This window comes from Magnolia sinica, chromosome 8 (genome assembly GCF_029962835.1).
Source record: "Magnolia sinica isolate HGM2019 chromosome 8, MsV1, whole genome shotgun sequence".
Lineage (NCBI taxonomy): Eukaryota > Viridiplantae > Streptophyta > Magnoliopsida > Magnoliales > Magnoliaceae > Magnolia > Magnolia sinica.
Window position 1 is genome coordinate 29,144,417 of NC_080580.1, and position 17,405 is coordinate 29,161,821.

The following is a 17,405-nucleotide window of genomic DNA, read 5'->3' on the forward strand; positions in this document are numbered from 1 at the left end:
TATGTGGTCTATCCAAGCCGTCCATCCGTTTTCTATCTAATTTAAGGGGTTGAGCCCAAAACTGAAGTATATCCAAATATCAAGTGGATCATACCACAGTAAACAGTGGGGATAATGATCTCCACCGTTGAAACCTTGCTAGGCCCCACAGTGATGTTTATTTGTCATCCAACCTGTCCATAAGATCATACAGGTATGGATGAAGAGAAAACACAAATATAAGCTTGATTCAAAACTTTTGTAGCCCCCAAGAAATTTTCAACGCCTATGGTGTGGTTCATTTGAACATTGTGTATACATCGTTTTTGGTCAAAAAGTCCTAAAATTATCTGGTAAAAATGATGGACAGAGGAGATAAAATATATAAATCATGGTGGACCCACAGAATTTACTCCATACACTACCTAGTGAGTTACTACGTAATCAGCTTCCTTCCAGCTAGGGCTGTACATCGAACCGAGTCGAGTCGAGGTGGGCTAAGCTCGGCTTGACTGGTCCATGCTATACTCAAGTTCGAGCTTGGGCTCGAGCTCACCCTCAAGCTCAACATTGAAGCTTGGCTTGTTTGCCAAAGCTTTCGAGTCGAGTTCGGGTCGAGCTAGTGGTTCGAGTCGAGTTGAGTTTATCTCAAGTCGAGTCGAGCTTACCTCGGTAGGGTAAGGGAAAGAAAAAGAGGGAGTGGGGACGGGTAGGGTTGGGTAGGATTTCTTAGTAAAAAATTTTAAGTTTTAACCTTTAAAAAAAAAAAAAACTTATATATATATATATATTATATTTAATATTAATATAATATATATAATATGTATTATTAAAATATATTACTCAAGCCGATTCGAGCTTTGAGTTGAGTCGAGTTGAAATACACCATGGTCGAACTGGGCTTGAACTTAACTTAAGCTTTAGTAAATAAGCTTGACTCGCCTTGAGTCGGCCTTTCAAGCCGAGTCAATCTAAGCCGAGTCGAGCCGAGTCGAGCGAGCTTTTCAAGCTAGCTTGACTCGTGTACAGCCCTACTTCCAGCAGGGGATTCAGCGCACGGGTTGAGTAGCTAGACCCGCTACTAAAGTGACGTCACCTAGTTATTTGGGTCCCACCATCACGTATGTTTATATGCACATTGTCCGTCCATTTGGAGAGATCATTTTAGGGCATGAGCCATAGACTGAATCAGATCCAAAACTCGAGTGGACCCCACCACAGAAAACAATGGAGAGAGTCACGCCCACCATTAAAAACTTAGGTCACAAAAGTTTTCGATCAAGATGATATTTGTGTTTTCCCTTCTTCAATGTTTGCCGTTAACTTAAGGTCCACCGTGATTTTTATTTAAGTTTTCAATATTTGGGGATTCAACGCACAGGTTGAGTAGCGAGACTCACTGCTAAAGTGACGTCACGTAGTTATGTCGGTCCCACCATGATGTATGTTTTGTATCCACACCGTCCATCCATTTGGAGATATCATTTTAGGGTATGAGCTAAAGAATGAATCAGATCTAAAACTCGAGTGGACCGCACCACATAAAACAATGAAGAGAGTACGCTCACCATTAAAAACTTCTAAGGGCTATAAAAGTTTTCGATCAAGCTGATATTTGTGTTTCCACTTCTTTAATATTTATGTTAACTTATGAATAGGTTAGATCTCAAATAAAAATCACGGTGGACCTTAGGAAGGCTTCAACAGTGGACGTCACTCTCCTCACTATTTTCTATGGTGGGGTTCACTCCAGCTTTAATTTTGATCTACCTCATTCTTTTGATCATGCCCTAAAATGATCTCTCCAAATAGATGGACAATGTAGATATAACACATACATTATGGTGGGCCCCACAGAACTTGGTGGCGTCACTTCAGTAGCGAGTCTAGCTACTCAACCAGTCATAGCTAATCCGCCTCCAATTTCTTTCTTCTAAAATTTAATTAGGCCATGTCATCTCGCAACAATTTTATAAGATAAAAAAAAAATATTTACAAAATCTGCTTGATTAAAAAGGAATATTAGCTGCGACCTAAGATGAGTGATGTCCGTAGGATCCTGACCGTGGGCCCACCTTGATCTCTGTGTTGTATATTTACTCCATCCATCCGTTTTCTCATATTCTTATAAGACTCGACCCGAATCGATACTTGTGATTGGGTACTCAGATTCAGTCTGGATTAGTCCAAGACAGACCCGGACTCGGATCGGGTTTAGCATGCTGGACTCGGTACCAAGTCAGGTCGAGTTCGGGTCTGGCCTATTTCAAAAATGAATCGAGTCGGGTCAGCCCTAACTCAGTTTGAATCGACTCGATACCCACCTCTAACCATGATGGTTGTTTTTTTATCTACACTGTTTATCCATTTTGCCCACTTACATTAGGGCATGAGTGTAAAAATAAATAGATCGATATCTCAAGTGGACTACACCATAGAAAAAGTGGTGATTGAACACATACCATTATAAACTTCATAGATCCCAATGTAATGTTTATTTTCCATCCAACCAACTGATAACGTCACAAAGACATGGATGAAGAGAAATACAAATATCAGCTTGATCTAAAACTTTTGTAGCCCCCAATAAGTTTTTAATTTTCTAATTATCCATGTTTCTTGTGGTGTGGTCCACCTGAGATTTAGATCTTCCTTAATGCTCATGAACTACAATGATTTATAGAAATGGATGGATGGCGTGGATAAAATACATACATTATGGCGGAGCCAATAGAACTTTTCCAATAACACACAGTATTACAGTTGGTGCTATATGCTACCAGTGTCCCCTTTGTCAAAGCCACTTGTATGAGCAAATAGTCAGTGGCTCAGGTGGGCCATATTATGATGTTTTCTGAAAAATCAACCTGGACCAAAAGGTGCATCACTCCATTTTATGCCACAAGTCGAAAAAAATTAGTTCTATCTATAATCCTATATTAATCCTCGCCTTCCAAATTGTTTCCATTAGACTGGCCCAAGTGATTCATGTATCGGTATGATTTTTGGCAAAATGTCTTTTTTTTTAAAAAAAAAATAATAATAATAATTTAGTTGTTGAAGTGGATTTTAATGTAAGTATAATGTTTGACCCTTTTAAAATAAAGGGTGGACATCTCTCTCCCAACTATTTCCTTTAGTGTGTATATTTAGGCTCAATATGAGACTTAATAGCCAATGGTAATAGTGGATATTACATAAACATCGCAGTGGGCCCCGAAAAAATCAAGAGTCACGCCCCATATATATATATATATATATATATATATATAAACTCTCTTTACTATTGGAGAAGTGCGGGGGAATTGAATTTTTAGCGGGAGTTCCACCATGATGTGTATGCAAAATCCATTCTGACAATTAAATGCGTAATCATTTAGGCCCGAATTCAAAAAAAAAAAAAAAAAGTTAACACGAGATTCATGTGAGCCACACCAAAGAAAATATTTGGAAGAGACATCCACCATTGAAATTTATAGGATCCACCATGATGATTATATAAAATGGACATATTAGTTTATCTAATGGAATGCTATCATTTTGTCTAATGGAACCCTATCACTTTGTCAAATGAACTTGTCATTTTGTCTATTGAAACCCCATCATTTTATTTGATAAGACGCTACTTTATCTAGTGAAATCATGTCACTTTACACAGTAATATCGTCACTTTTTCTAGTAAAACTAAGCTACTTTATTCGAAAACTAGTCATTTTATCAAGTAAAACCCTATCAATTTGTTTGGCAACCCCATCACTTTATCTTGCGGGACATCATTACTTTGTCTAATGGAACCCCCTTACTTTGTCCAATAATCACATCACTTTGTCTATTAAAACCTTTTCACTTTGTCTATCACCCCTTTCACTTTATCTAGTGAAATCCCGTCACTTTGTCCAGCAACCTCGTCACTTGATAAAGTAGAACTTTGTCACTTTATCCTACTATATAGTCTCTTTATCTAGTAGAACCTCATCACTTTGTCTAATGAGCATCGCCACTTTATCTAGCAACCTTGTCACTTTGTCTAGTAGAACCCAGTCACTTTGTCTTCCAGCCTCGTCACTTTGTTTAGTGGAACCAAGTCACTTTGTCAGGTAACCCGTCACTTTTTCTGATAATTTGTAACTTTATCTAATGGAACCCCATTTGCTTTGTCTTGTTTAACCTTATTAATTTGTTTAGTGGAATCATGTTGCTTTGTCGAGCAATCTCACCACTTTGTTTAGTATAACTTTGTCACTTCGTCTAATAATCCCATCAATGAATCCCATCACTTTGCCCAATGAACCCCGTCACTTTGTCTAATGACTAAGAAAAAATTATCAATAATGGATGGTCTATATTGTCGGTGGCCCCATATGATTTAAGGCCCACGTTGAATTGTCTTATTACCATGAAAACTATTCATTATATATTGTTCTTGAAAACTATGCTTAATTATCTTAATGTTTAGTAAATCTTGGGGGTTGTATCTCACTGGGATGACCATTAACGCTATCAAATCATATTTAATGTGTAGGAGATGCAGATGATGGGCATGTTAGTGTTCACGTAAAATAGGAGGAGCTAGATGATCTTGCAACTCTTTATTCCTGATTTCATTCGTATTTAATTTGTACTATTGTGTATTGTAAAAATTTAAGACATTGGTTTGTATAAGCCTTTGAGTAGCCACTCGATTAGTTTGTTATGTATATTTAGACTCTTTCTTATACTTAATTTGTTTCTATTCCGCTAAATTGCTAACTCTGATAAAGAAAAAAATATACGTGAAATTTGGACTATCTTTAAAGGTTAACACTCGGGTTTTTGAAAAACGAGTAGTGTACTCGAGTTTCGAGAACTGGGGTATTACAGACATAATTATTGGTCAAAGTAACGGGGTCTATTAGATAAAGTGACGATGTTCCACTAGATAAAGTGATGGGATTGCCAGACAGATTGATAGAGTTTCGCTTGATAAAATGATAAGTTTTCGAATAAAGTGACTTGGTTCCATTAGACAAGGTGACGATGTTATTCCGTAAAGTGATAGAATTTTACTAGATAAAGTGGCGGCTTGTCAAATAAAATGACGGGGTTTCAATAACAAAGTGAAAGGTTCATTTGATAAAGTGATAAGGTTCCATTAAACAAAATAATGGGGTTGCATTAGATAAACTAATGTGTCCATTTTATATAATCATCATGGTGGATCCTATAAGTTTCAAGGATGGATGTCTCTCTTCCAAATATCTTCTTTGGTGTAGCTCACATGAATCTCGTGTTAAACTTCTTTTTTTCTTTTCTTTTTTCTTTTTTTTTTCGGGTCTAAATGATTACGCATCTAATTGTCATAGTGGATTTTGCATATACATCATGGTGGGCCCCCGCCAAAAATTCAATCCCTCATACTTCTCCAATTGTAAAAAAGAGTTTATATATATATATATACATGGCGTGACTCTTGATTTTTTCGGGGCCCACTGCGATGTTTATGTAATATCCACTATAACAATTAGCTATTAAGTCCCATATCGAGCCTAAAGATATGCATTAAAGGAAATGTCACACCTTAAACTCTGAAAATGGGCTCACAAAATTCTCGATCACCGAATCCGGCGCCGACAGCCTCCGTAGTGCCCCATTCTCGGATTCCGGCACTCACATGCCAGATTCCGATCCTGGGATCCTACAAGGAGGATTTTCAATATGAATTTTTTTTTTTTTGTAATGGAGCATAACCACAAGCATAACCAAGTCATAAAACAACATCACGACATATCCACTATATCAAAAACTTTAAGTACAGAGTGGAAGGGAAAATAAAAGATAATCAAAAGGCTCCAAAATAAATTGATGCGTACTCCTGCCTCAGCGCTGCTGTTGTTCAGCGCTACCTGCACGCAACTGTCGTGCATAAGCATACAAAAGCTTAGAGGGTGGTGTAAGTGTGTGCGCAAGGTAAATGCCAAGTATATAATATGAGAGTAATGCGGAAAGATACGGTAAGTCCATGAATGCTATCAGGTGTACCAAAGCTATGTGATGCAAGACATGAATGCTATCGGCCATACCAAGGCCATGCGATGCGAGGCCTATGTAGCCGAATGTCATATGCAAGATGCAAAACAAGCATGTCAGTCTTCATCAAGTACACATATCATTACAGTTCCCCTCTAGATATCATCGGGGTCTAATACAACTCATACTGACTGCCTCCTCTCTAGCTGCACAGTCAAGCAAGTGGAAGAGACCACACTATCCGCCTAACCAGTAGTCGGTCAATACCTACCCGGCTCGTCGATAGCGGACTCATTTGCGAGCTGGTCAAACTCAGCCTAGCTTATGACTCCCTCACTTGGACGGATAAGGCCACACCCTCTTCCAACCAACCACGACACAGTGAGAGACGCAGCCTACTGGTATTCGGCACTCGGGCGCTCGTGTATCCACTCAGTGTAGATGTTAGAGCATCCCCTGGTACCAAAAAGGTTATGAGATTTTCACCCAAGGACATCCTAAGTACCCATAATGCTAGAGCCAATATTTTGCGGTATCCGATACGACCAACCACGATGTGTTTGTGGAGGCCACGGCCCTGATGTCGCTAGGGCGTGCAGTGATCAAGTCACCCATATGCAGAATGCATGAGTCACATCATCAAATCATGCAGCAATCCTGCGCGTACCACGCACTCATATGGGGGAACTCCATCTCATAAGGAGTCCTGTAAATGCCTCAGCCCAGCGGCTTAGGCTATGATCAAACATTCCTCATATCAAGCATACATATGATGCGTATGGGCATGTATCACAGAGCTATACTAAGCATGTTATAAAGTGATGAATTATCCTTAAATGCAGATGGGCCTAAACGGCCTACACACAACAAGTACGGCCTATCAATGGGCCTTAGGGAGAGTCGTAATGCGGACATTTAACCAACATTATACTTGCAATGTGGACGTCAAACCAACATTGCTCCCAAGGCATAGCCTGCCACAAATCGTGGAGAAATCACGCATTGCAATGGACTCTAAGGACAACCCATTAAGCCTCGACCCACGGGCCTTAGATACATCAAATGGGCCGTATCACACGGGCCTTACATTCATCAAATGGGCCGCATTAATAGGCCTTACTAACGGGCCTTATGTACATTGCAATGGGCCATAGCCCATGGGCCTTAAAATACATCGAAATGGGCCTAATCACATGAGCTTTATGTATCTCAAATGGACCACACCAATTGGGCCCCATGCATACCAAATGGGCCACACCCAAATATAAGTGGAGATAGTGATTTTTCCACCATTAAAGTTCCCAAAACCCACCCTAACATTTATTTTCTATCCAATCTGGTCATAAGGTCACATAGACCTGGATTAAGAGGAAAACACATTTCCTAATAATCCAAACTTTTGTGACAACAAAGGATTTCAAAGGCAGGGACTCAATCCCCACTACTATTTGCTATGTGGTCCAGTTGATCCTAGATCTACCTCATTCTTCAACTCATGCCATAAAATGAGCTTTCCAAATGGTTGGAAGGCTTGGATGCAACACATGCATCATGATGGATCCCATAGGTGGATGGATCTGACTCATTCTTTGGCTCATGCCCAAAAAATGAGCTTGCAAAATGGATTGACGGTTTGGATGCAACACATGCATCATGGTGGACCCCATATAGATGGACATCATGAATAAAGCACACACGTGCTGGGGGGTTTCCACCGTTCGCCTGGATGGTGTGAAGAAAACACATACATCATAGTGGGCTCCACCGTCTGCCTTGATGGTGGGAGACAAACACATACATCACTGTGGGTCCCATGTGGGGCCCACCATCATGTCTATATGCCATCCAATCCGTTGATAAGGTCACATGTACCTAGCTGAAAGGGAAACACAAATTTCATCTTGATCCAAAACTTCTGTGGCCCAGAAAAGGGTTTCAAAGGTACACGTTCAATCCCACTGTTTCCTCTGAGGGGGGCCACCTGAGCCATGTATACGGCTGATTTTTGGGGCGGGCCCACTATTGGAAGTGGCCCACCATATGAACGGGTTGGATGACAAATATACATCATGGTGGGGCCCACAGCTGGAGTCGTGGGTCCCTGCCAACCGTCCGCCAGCCAACACAGCACTAGCGCTGCCTGCGTCTCTGACTGCAGTAGTGTCAACTGCTGCATGGCTATTTATTTTTTTTAAAATCACGTATTCTCGCTGTTTTTCACACGTGGGGCCTGCATCGGAGGAATCCACACCATCCATTGCTCTCCATATCTCAAGACAAGCAAACAAGCCCAATATTCGAGGGGTTTTGGCGTATAAAATCATCAGGTGATTTTTCAACGGTAAAAATCACAGTTTGCTGTGTTATGGCCCGCCAGAAATTTGGATTGGCCCCATTTTTCAGCTCAACGCCTAAAATGGTATGAGGAAAGGTATGGACGGCGTGGATTGAATTTATACATTAAGGTGAGGCCTACACAAGTGGCCCACCCAAATAGCCTTGAACCAAGGCTAATATTTATGTTTTCCTTTCAACGCCTAGCGTCTAGTTTTGGCACAGTACATACATTTGAGGTGGGCCCCACCTATGGACGTGGGCCACCAAGAGAAAGGGTTGGATGGCATGGGATATACATACATCAAGGTGGGGTCCATCCAAGTGGGCCACACAATTACATCATCATAAAGAGAGAGAGAGAGAGATACGTGATGATGGAGGGACCTCGGCACTATGGGCCCTCCCTTACATGATCTATAACATACATCAAGTGGGTCCCATTTCACATGCGCCCATCGATCAAAATCAATGTGGAGATCCTTTCTCCACTGAAATAGAAGGTCTAGATGACCCCTTTTCAAGTTAGAAAATAAACTTCATGATGGGGTCCATGGAGAATCACCCCATCATGGAATAATCATGAAGATCAAGGTGGGCCATCGGCCACATCTTAGGGTCTGAAGTGAGATCCATATCATTGATCTGTAAGCCTCACTTGGCCCATCATAAGAATATGAAAATCTAGCCTATAGAAGCACCCACCGTTCAATCTTCTCGGTTTGTTGGAACGCCAACCTCCCCGTGCTTCACTTTGATGGAGAGGATGAGAATGAAGGGCTAGGATGATGGATTTTTGGGATGGAAAGGTGGGCCGCACAAATCACATTTTTCTCTCCATGGGAAGGCTTGGACGTGTGCACCTCTTGCTAGCTTGGGAGCTGTGTTGAGAAATGAGAGAGAGAGAGAGAGAGAGAGTTATAAGGAGAGAGAGTAATGGATGAGGTGATGGTGTACTTGACATGTATGGGTGTGTAAAAGAGAGGGTGAGAAAGAGCTAACTTGGTGGTTGCTTGGGGATGGGGTGAAAGGTGATGTGTACTTGACATGAAGTGATTGATTGATTGATGGAGTGATTGATTGATTGATGGGAAATGATATAGAGATTCTCTTGAAATTGCAAACGCGCGGCGTTTTCTTCAAAATAAACGCCGGCCCACATCTTCCGACTTGGGTATCGGATCGGTGCGTGAGTCACGGCGTTAAAATAGCGGCGACGACGTTATTGTAATGGTATAAGTCTTGGATTAGGTCGATTCAAATCTACAGGATACAACTTAGGGTCGCGCACAAACGTCGATTATCGGTCATAGGTTGTCGGAATTCGACGAGAAGGATCGCGAGAGTCGACGGAATAGTACAGAATATGATACGGGTCTTACACCTCTCCCCACCTAATAAAAATTTCATCATCAAAATTTGTACTACCAACATAACTCAGTATAACTCATAAGAGAATAGGAAATATAACATCATATATAATCAAAACACTATACATCATACGGTCTATCATCGAAAAGATGGGGATAATGCTCTCGAATCTCCGCCTCGCGCTCCCAAGACGCCTCATCCACACTATGATAGCCCCACTACACCTTTGCCAAGGGAATGACATTGGTCCGCAGGATCTACTCCTTTCGATCGAGGATACGAATTAACTGCTTAATGTAAGAAGCGTCTTCACGAACCTCCAACGACTGCCAATCAATAACAGGCATGATGTCTGACCCACACTTCCTCAACATAGAGACGTGAAAAATGTTGTGGACACTAAACAACTGAGATGACAAGGCAAGCCGATAGGCCACAGCGCCAACACGCCCGGTGATCTCAAAAGGTCCTATAAATCTCGGGGCAAGCTTGCCCTTCGCTCCAAAATGAACCACACCCTTCATGGGTGAGACCTTGAGATACACATGGTCTCTAACGACAAACTCCAAGGGACGACGCAGACGATCAACAAAACTCTTCTGCCGGCTCTGAGCTATGCGCATCCTCTGCCTGATGATGTCGATAACCTCTGACGTTTGCTATACAAGCTTGGGACCCAAGAGACGCCGCTCTCCAACCTCAGTCCAACAACTTAGAGATCTGCACGGTTTACATATAATGCCTCAAAAGGAACCATGCCAATGGTCGCCTGATAGTTGTTGTTATACGCGAACTCAGCCAATCGCAGGTGCTTGTCGCAACTACCTGAGAAATCAATCGCGTAGGCCCGAAGCATATCCTCAAGGATCTGGTTGACCCTCTTGGTCTGGCCATCGGTCTGCGGATGGTATGCGGTGCTGAGCTATAAATCAATGCTCATCGCTCTCTGGAAGCCCCTCCAAAACTGAGACGTGAACCGCGGGTCTTGGTAAAAAATGATCGAGACAGGAACACCGTGCAGTCTCATAATCTCATCAACAAACATCTTGGCGAGCCGATCCGCATGCCAGGTCTCACGAATCACAAGAAAATGTGCTGACTTCGTCAAACGATCGACGACAACCCAGATGGCGTCATGACCGCGCTATGTCCTCGGCAAACTCATGACAAGATCGGTAGATATGTGCTCCCACTTCCACATCGGGACGCTCAATGGCTGCAATAGACCAGGGGGTCTCTGGTGATCGGCCTTGACACGCTGCATGTGTTACACTCGGCCATAAAACTGGCTATCTGGCACTTCATCCCCGACCAAAAATACTGACGCCTCATATCGTGATACATCTTCGTCAAGCCAGGGTGGATAAAGAACCACGATTGGTGTGCCTCGGTCATTAGATCTCGACGCAACTCAGGAATATCCGGGACACATAATCGACCTCTGAAGCGAAGTCCACCATCAAAACTAATTTGCCAATCTGTTTGACTCTCAGATGCTGCCTCTGCTCGGTAATCATGTAATGACTCATCTGTCTACTGAGCCTCGATTACCCTTGCGATAAGAGAGGGTTGAATCGACAGGCTCGATAGCTGAACGATAGAAGACTTCAAACCAAACTCGAAATCATACTCTGCTATATCCGTGAGCATCCTCCACTCCTAAATCATCATGTGTGCCACCAGGCCTCGTGGCTGATGGCTGAGGGCATCCACTACTACGTTCGCCTTGCCCGGGTGGTACTGAAGATCAAAATCATAGTCCTTCAGAAGCTCCATCCAACACCTCTGTCTCACGTTCAGCTCGAACTGTGAGAACAGATACTTCAAGCTCTTGTGTTCGGAGAAGAGCTCGAACCTCACCCCATAAAGATAGTGCCTCTACACCTTCAGTGCGAAGACTACTGCTGCCAGCTCCAAATCATGCGTAAGGTAGTTCAGCTCATGGACCTTGAGCTGACGAGACGCATAAGCCACTGGCTTCTCGTGCTGCATCAGGACAGCACCCAAACCAACTCGTGAGGCATCGGTAAATACAATAAATTCATCACTCCCAGAGGGAAGGGTGAGGACAGGAACGGACGTGAGACGGTCCTTCAGCTCCATAAATGCCTGCTCACAAACGTCGCTCCAAACGAACTCGGCACCCTTCCGGGTCAACCTGGTCAACGGGGCTGCAATGCGAGAGAATCCCTCAATAAAATGTCGGTAGTAGCCAGCCAAACCAAGAAAACTGCGGATCTCAGATGCATTTGTGGGCTGGCCCCACTAACGCATGGCATCAATCTTCGAGGGGTCCACTGCGACACCTTGCCTCGTCACCACATGACCGAGGAACTTCACCTCCTCCTGCCAGAACTCGTACTTCTCCAACTTCGCGTAAAGCTGGTGTGCACGGAGGGTCTGTAATGTAATCTCCAGATGCCGCTCATGCTCCTCACGGGTCCTCGAATAGATCAGAATGTCGTCGATGAACACCACAACAAACTCATCGAGATACGGACAGAAGACCTCGTTCATCAACTGCATGAACACTGCGGGCGCATTGGTCAGTTCGAAGGACATGACCTGGAACTCAAAATGATCGTAGCGAGTCCTGAAGGCTGTCTTCGGGATATCCTCATCTCGAACCCGAACCTGATGATAACCGGACCGCAAGTCTATCTTCGAAAAGAACTGCGCCTCCTGCAGCTGATCAAATAAATTATCAATCCTCGGGAGCGGGTACTTGTTCTTGATCATGACCTTGTTGAGCTCGCGGTAATCTACGCAAAGCCTCAACGAGCCATCCTTCTTCTTCACGAAGAGTACGGACACTCCCCACGGTGAACTGCTAAGACGGATAAAACCTAACTTGCGCAACTCATCCAACTATTTCTACAGTTCCCGCAACTTCAATGGTGACATATGATATGGGGCCTTCGAAATAGGCAAGGTACCGGGCATGAGATCAATCTGGAACTCAGTGTGCCGATGAGGTGGTGACCCAGGAATCTCTAGGAACACATCAGAAAAACCACAAACGACGGACAACTAGTCGATACACAAAGCAACTAACTCCTCAACGGCACACAATAACAGGCAAGAAAGCTGCTCTCCTCTAGGCTCGGCAACAAACTGGAACTCTGGCATGCCGGGTATACAGAACGTGACTATCCTCGCGGAGCAGTCCAATATAGCGTGGTACTCGGCGAGCCAGTCCATGCTAAGGATAACATCAAAATCGGACATCGGCAACACGAATAAGTCCGCAGGTAAAAGGATATCCCCAATCAGAACGGGGCAAGATGAGCAAAATTGGTCTAATACTACAGTCTTCTCTAAGGGTGTCGATACTGACAACCCTCACGGGTAGACTTCATCGGTAAACCGGTCGATTGACAGAAATTAGCGGCCACAAAGGAATGCGATGCACCAGAGTCAAACAATACATGTGTAATGCATGCAGAAACAGGGAGAGTACCCTCGACGACCCCTCCTGATGACTGAGGGTCCTGTTGGGCAGCATAAAATCTACCCTGGGCCTGCTGGGGAGGTGCAGGTCCCCTCTGAGGTCTCTGCTAATGCTGCTGCAGCTGTGGCAGCTTGATCTGCTGCCTCTGCTGCTGTGGGAGAGGCCCTGGAGGCTGGTGCTGTGGTCGCTGTTGCTGCTATGGTGGCTGTCGTGGAGGCTGATGCAGTGTCCTCGGCTGCTGCTGCTGTGGATGGGGACACTCGTGCACACGATGTCTTGTCCTATCACACCCAAAGCAAGTACCTGCGAACGGTCTCGAAGGTGGTGTTGGGGGTGCCATTAGTGCTCGGAACGCTGGGCAGGTCGTGCGTCGCTGCTGTGAATGATGCTTCTGCTGCTGAGAACTACCAGAGAGTGTCTTCCTCTTCTGATCTCCTCTCTGGTCATGGGCTTTCTATAAACTGGCCCAATATGACTCATAAATCTGTACCCTCTCCACGATCTACTCAAATGTCAGAAGCATATGTCCGATCACATGACTCCTGAGGGCAGGACACAAACTGTTCTCAAAACGACGGGCCTTCTGCCCCAATCATCAACAAGGTAGGTTGCGAATCTCGACAGCGCGATGAAACGTGCCTCATACTGGGACACTGTCATGTCTCCCTAGACCAGAGTCTCAAACTCTAATGTGCAATGCTGTCGTACATGCTCGGGAAAGAACTTCCGGTCAAACCGGTCTACACAGTCCTCCCAGGTCCACTCAAAATCGGCTGTTACTGATCGGGCTACAGATGCCCACCAATGCTGAGCCTCACCCTGGAGAAGGAATACAACTAATGGGATTCACTGCTAGGTCGTACATCTTATAGTGTCAAATATCTTCTCCACCTTGGAGCACCATATCTTCGTTGCAGTAGGGTCAGGCTCGCCCCGGAAATGCGGAAGATCGTGCTGTCGAAAGTCCTTAAGAAGGGCGCTTGCACGCTCCTGCTCAACCTCGGCTGGTGTCACAGTGGGACACCTGCTCTGTCCCTGAAGAATAGCAGTCATTGCCTGTAGCATCTACTGCAGCTGAGTAGCACTCACAGGTACGGTCGGATCCGCACCGGTCTCAGGTAAAGGAGTGGCATCCTCAAGGTGGAAAGTAGGAATATCTGGTGGTGGAGCAGGAGTAGCAGGTAGTAAAGCGGGAGTCGCAGGTGGTGGAGTGGGATTCACTTGGGTCGACCTTTTAGCCATCACGTTCTACAGGAAGGAACAAGGGCCTATCAGCCTTGAGAATTCTCGAAGGCATAAACATTAAGGGTCTATGTCGAAAAATAAAATCGTTAAGTTATTCGGACCGAAAATTTGTTCATTCTAAGTTCATAGTAGATATGTGATGTGATCTCAGGTATTCTCAAAACCTGGCTTTGATACCAACTTCTGTCACGCCCCAAACTCAGAAAACGGGCTCACAAAATTTTCAATCGCCGAATCCGGCGCCGACAGCCTCCGTAATGCCCCATTCTCTGATTCCGACACTCACATGCAAGTCAAGCAAGTGGAAGAGACCACACTATCCGCCTAACCAGTAGTCTGCCAATACCTACCTGGCTCGTTGATAGCGGACTTATTTGCAAGCTGGTCAATCTCAGCCTAGCTTATAGCCCCCTCACTCGGGCAGATAAGGCCACACCCCCTTCCAACCGACCACGACACAGTGAGAGACGCAGCCTACTGGTATTCGGCACTCGGGCACTCATGTATCCACTCGGTCTAAACGTTGAAGCATCCCATAGTAGTAAAAAGGTTATGAGATTTTCACCCAAAGACATCCTAAGAGCCCACAATGCTAGAGCCAATATTTCTTGTATCCGATAAGACCATCCACTATGTGCCTGTGGAGGCCACATCCCTGATGTCGCTAGGGCATGCAGTGATCAAGTCACCCATATGCGGAATGCACAAGTCACATCGTCAAATCATGCAGCAATCCTGTGCGTACCACGCACTCATATGGGGGAACTCCGTCTCATAAGGAGTCCCGTAAATGCCTCAGCCCAACGGCTTATGCTATGATCAAACATTCCTCATATCAAGCATCGATATGATGCGTTTGGGCATGTATCATGGAACTATACTAAGCATGTTATAAAGTGATGAATTATCCTTACAATGCAGATGGGCCTAGACGGCCTACACACAACAAGTACGGCCTATCAATGGGCCTTAGGGAGAGTCGTAATGCGGACATTTAACCAACATTATACTTGCAATGTGGACGTCAAACCAACATTGCTCCCAAGGCATAGCCTGCCACAAATCATGGAGAAATCACGCATTGCAACGGACTCTAAGGACAACCCATTAGGCCTCGACCCATGGGCCGAGATACATCAAATGGGCCGTATCACACGGGCCTTACATTCATCAAATGGGCCGCATTAATGGGCCTCACCAACGGGCCTTATGTACATTGCAATGGGCCATAGCCCATGGGCCTTAAAATACATCGAAATGGGCCTAATCACATGGGCTTTATGTATCTCAAATGGACCACACCAATTGGGCCCCATGCATACCAAATGGGCCACACCCAAATATAAGTGGAGATAGTGATTTTTCCACCATTAAAGTTCCCAAAACCCACCCTAACATTTATTTTCTATCCAATCTGGTCATAAGGTCACATAGACCTGAATTAAGAGGAAAACACATTTCCTAATAATCCAAACTTTTGTGACAATAAAGGATTTCAAAGGCAGGACTCAATCCCCACTACTATTTGCTATGTGGTCCAATTGATCCTAGATCTGCCTCATTCTTCAGCTCATGCCATAAAATGAGCTTTTCAAATGGTTGGAAGGCTTGGATGCAACACATGCATCATGATGGATCCCATAGGTGGATGGATCTGACTCATTCTTTGGCTCATGCCCAAAAAATGAGCTTGCAAAATGGATTGACGGTTTGGATGCAGCACATGCATCATGGTGGACCCCATATAGATGGACATCATGAATAAAGCACACATGTGCTGGGGGGTTTCCACCGTTCGCCTGGACGGTGTGAAGAAAACACATACATCATAGTGGGCTCCACCGTCTGCCTTGATGGTGGGAGACAAACACATACATCACTGTGAGTCCCATGTTAGGCCCACCATCATGTCTATATGTCATCCAATCCGTTGATAAGGTCACACGTACCTGGCTGAAAGGGAAAAACAAATTTCATCTTGATCCAAAACTTCTGTTGCCCAGAAAAGGGTTTCAAAGGTAGATGTTCAATCCCACTATTTCCTCTGATATGGGCCACCTGAGCCATGCATACGACTGATTTTTGGGGTGGGCCCACTGCTGGAAGTGGCCCACCATATGAACAGGTTGGATGACAAATATACATTATGGTGGGGCCCACAACTGGAGCCGTGGATCCCTGCCTAACGTCCGCGCGCCAGCGCAGCGCTGGCGCTGCCTGCGTCTCTGACAGTAGCAGTGTCAGCTGTTGCGTGGCTATATATTTTTTAAAAAATTGCGTATTCTCATGGTTTTTCACGCATGGGGCTCGCATCGGAGGAATCCACACCATCCATTGCTTTCCATATCTCAAAACAAGCCAAACAAGCCCAATATTCGAGGGGTTTTGGCGTATAAAATCATCAGGTGATTTTTCAACGGTAAAAATCATAGTTTGCTATGCTATGGCCCACCAGAAATTCGAATTGGCCCCATTCTTCAGCTCAACGCCTAAAATGGTATGAGGAAAGGGATGGACGGCGTGGATTGAATTTATACATTAAGGTGGGGCCTACACAAGCGGCCCACCCAAATAGCCTTGAACCAAGGCTAATATTTATGTTTTCCTTCCAACGTCCAGTGTCCTTAGACGCTGGACAGTTTTGGCATAGTACATACATTTGAGGTGGGCCCCACCTATGGACGTAGGCCACCAAGAGAAAGGGTTGGATGGCATGGGAAATACATACATCAAGGTGGGGCCCATCCAAGTGGGCCACACAACTATATCATCACAAAAAAAGGACAAGAGAGAGAGAGAGAGACGCGTGATGATGGAGGGACCTCGGCACTATGGGCCCTCCCTTGCATGATCTATAACATACATCAAGTGGGTCCCATTTCACATGCGCCCATCGATCAAAATCTACGGTGGAGATCCTTTCTCCACCGAAATAGAAGATCTAGATGACCCCTTTTCAAGTTAGAAAATAAACATCATGATGGGGTCCATGGAGAATGGCCCCATCATGGAATGATCA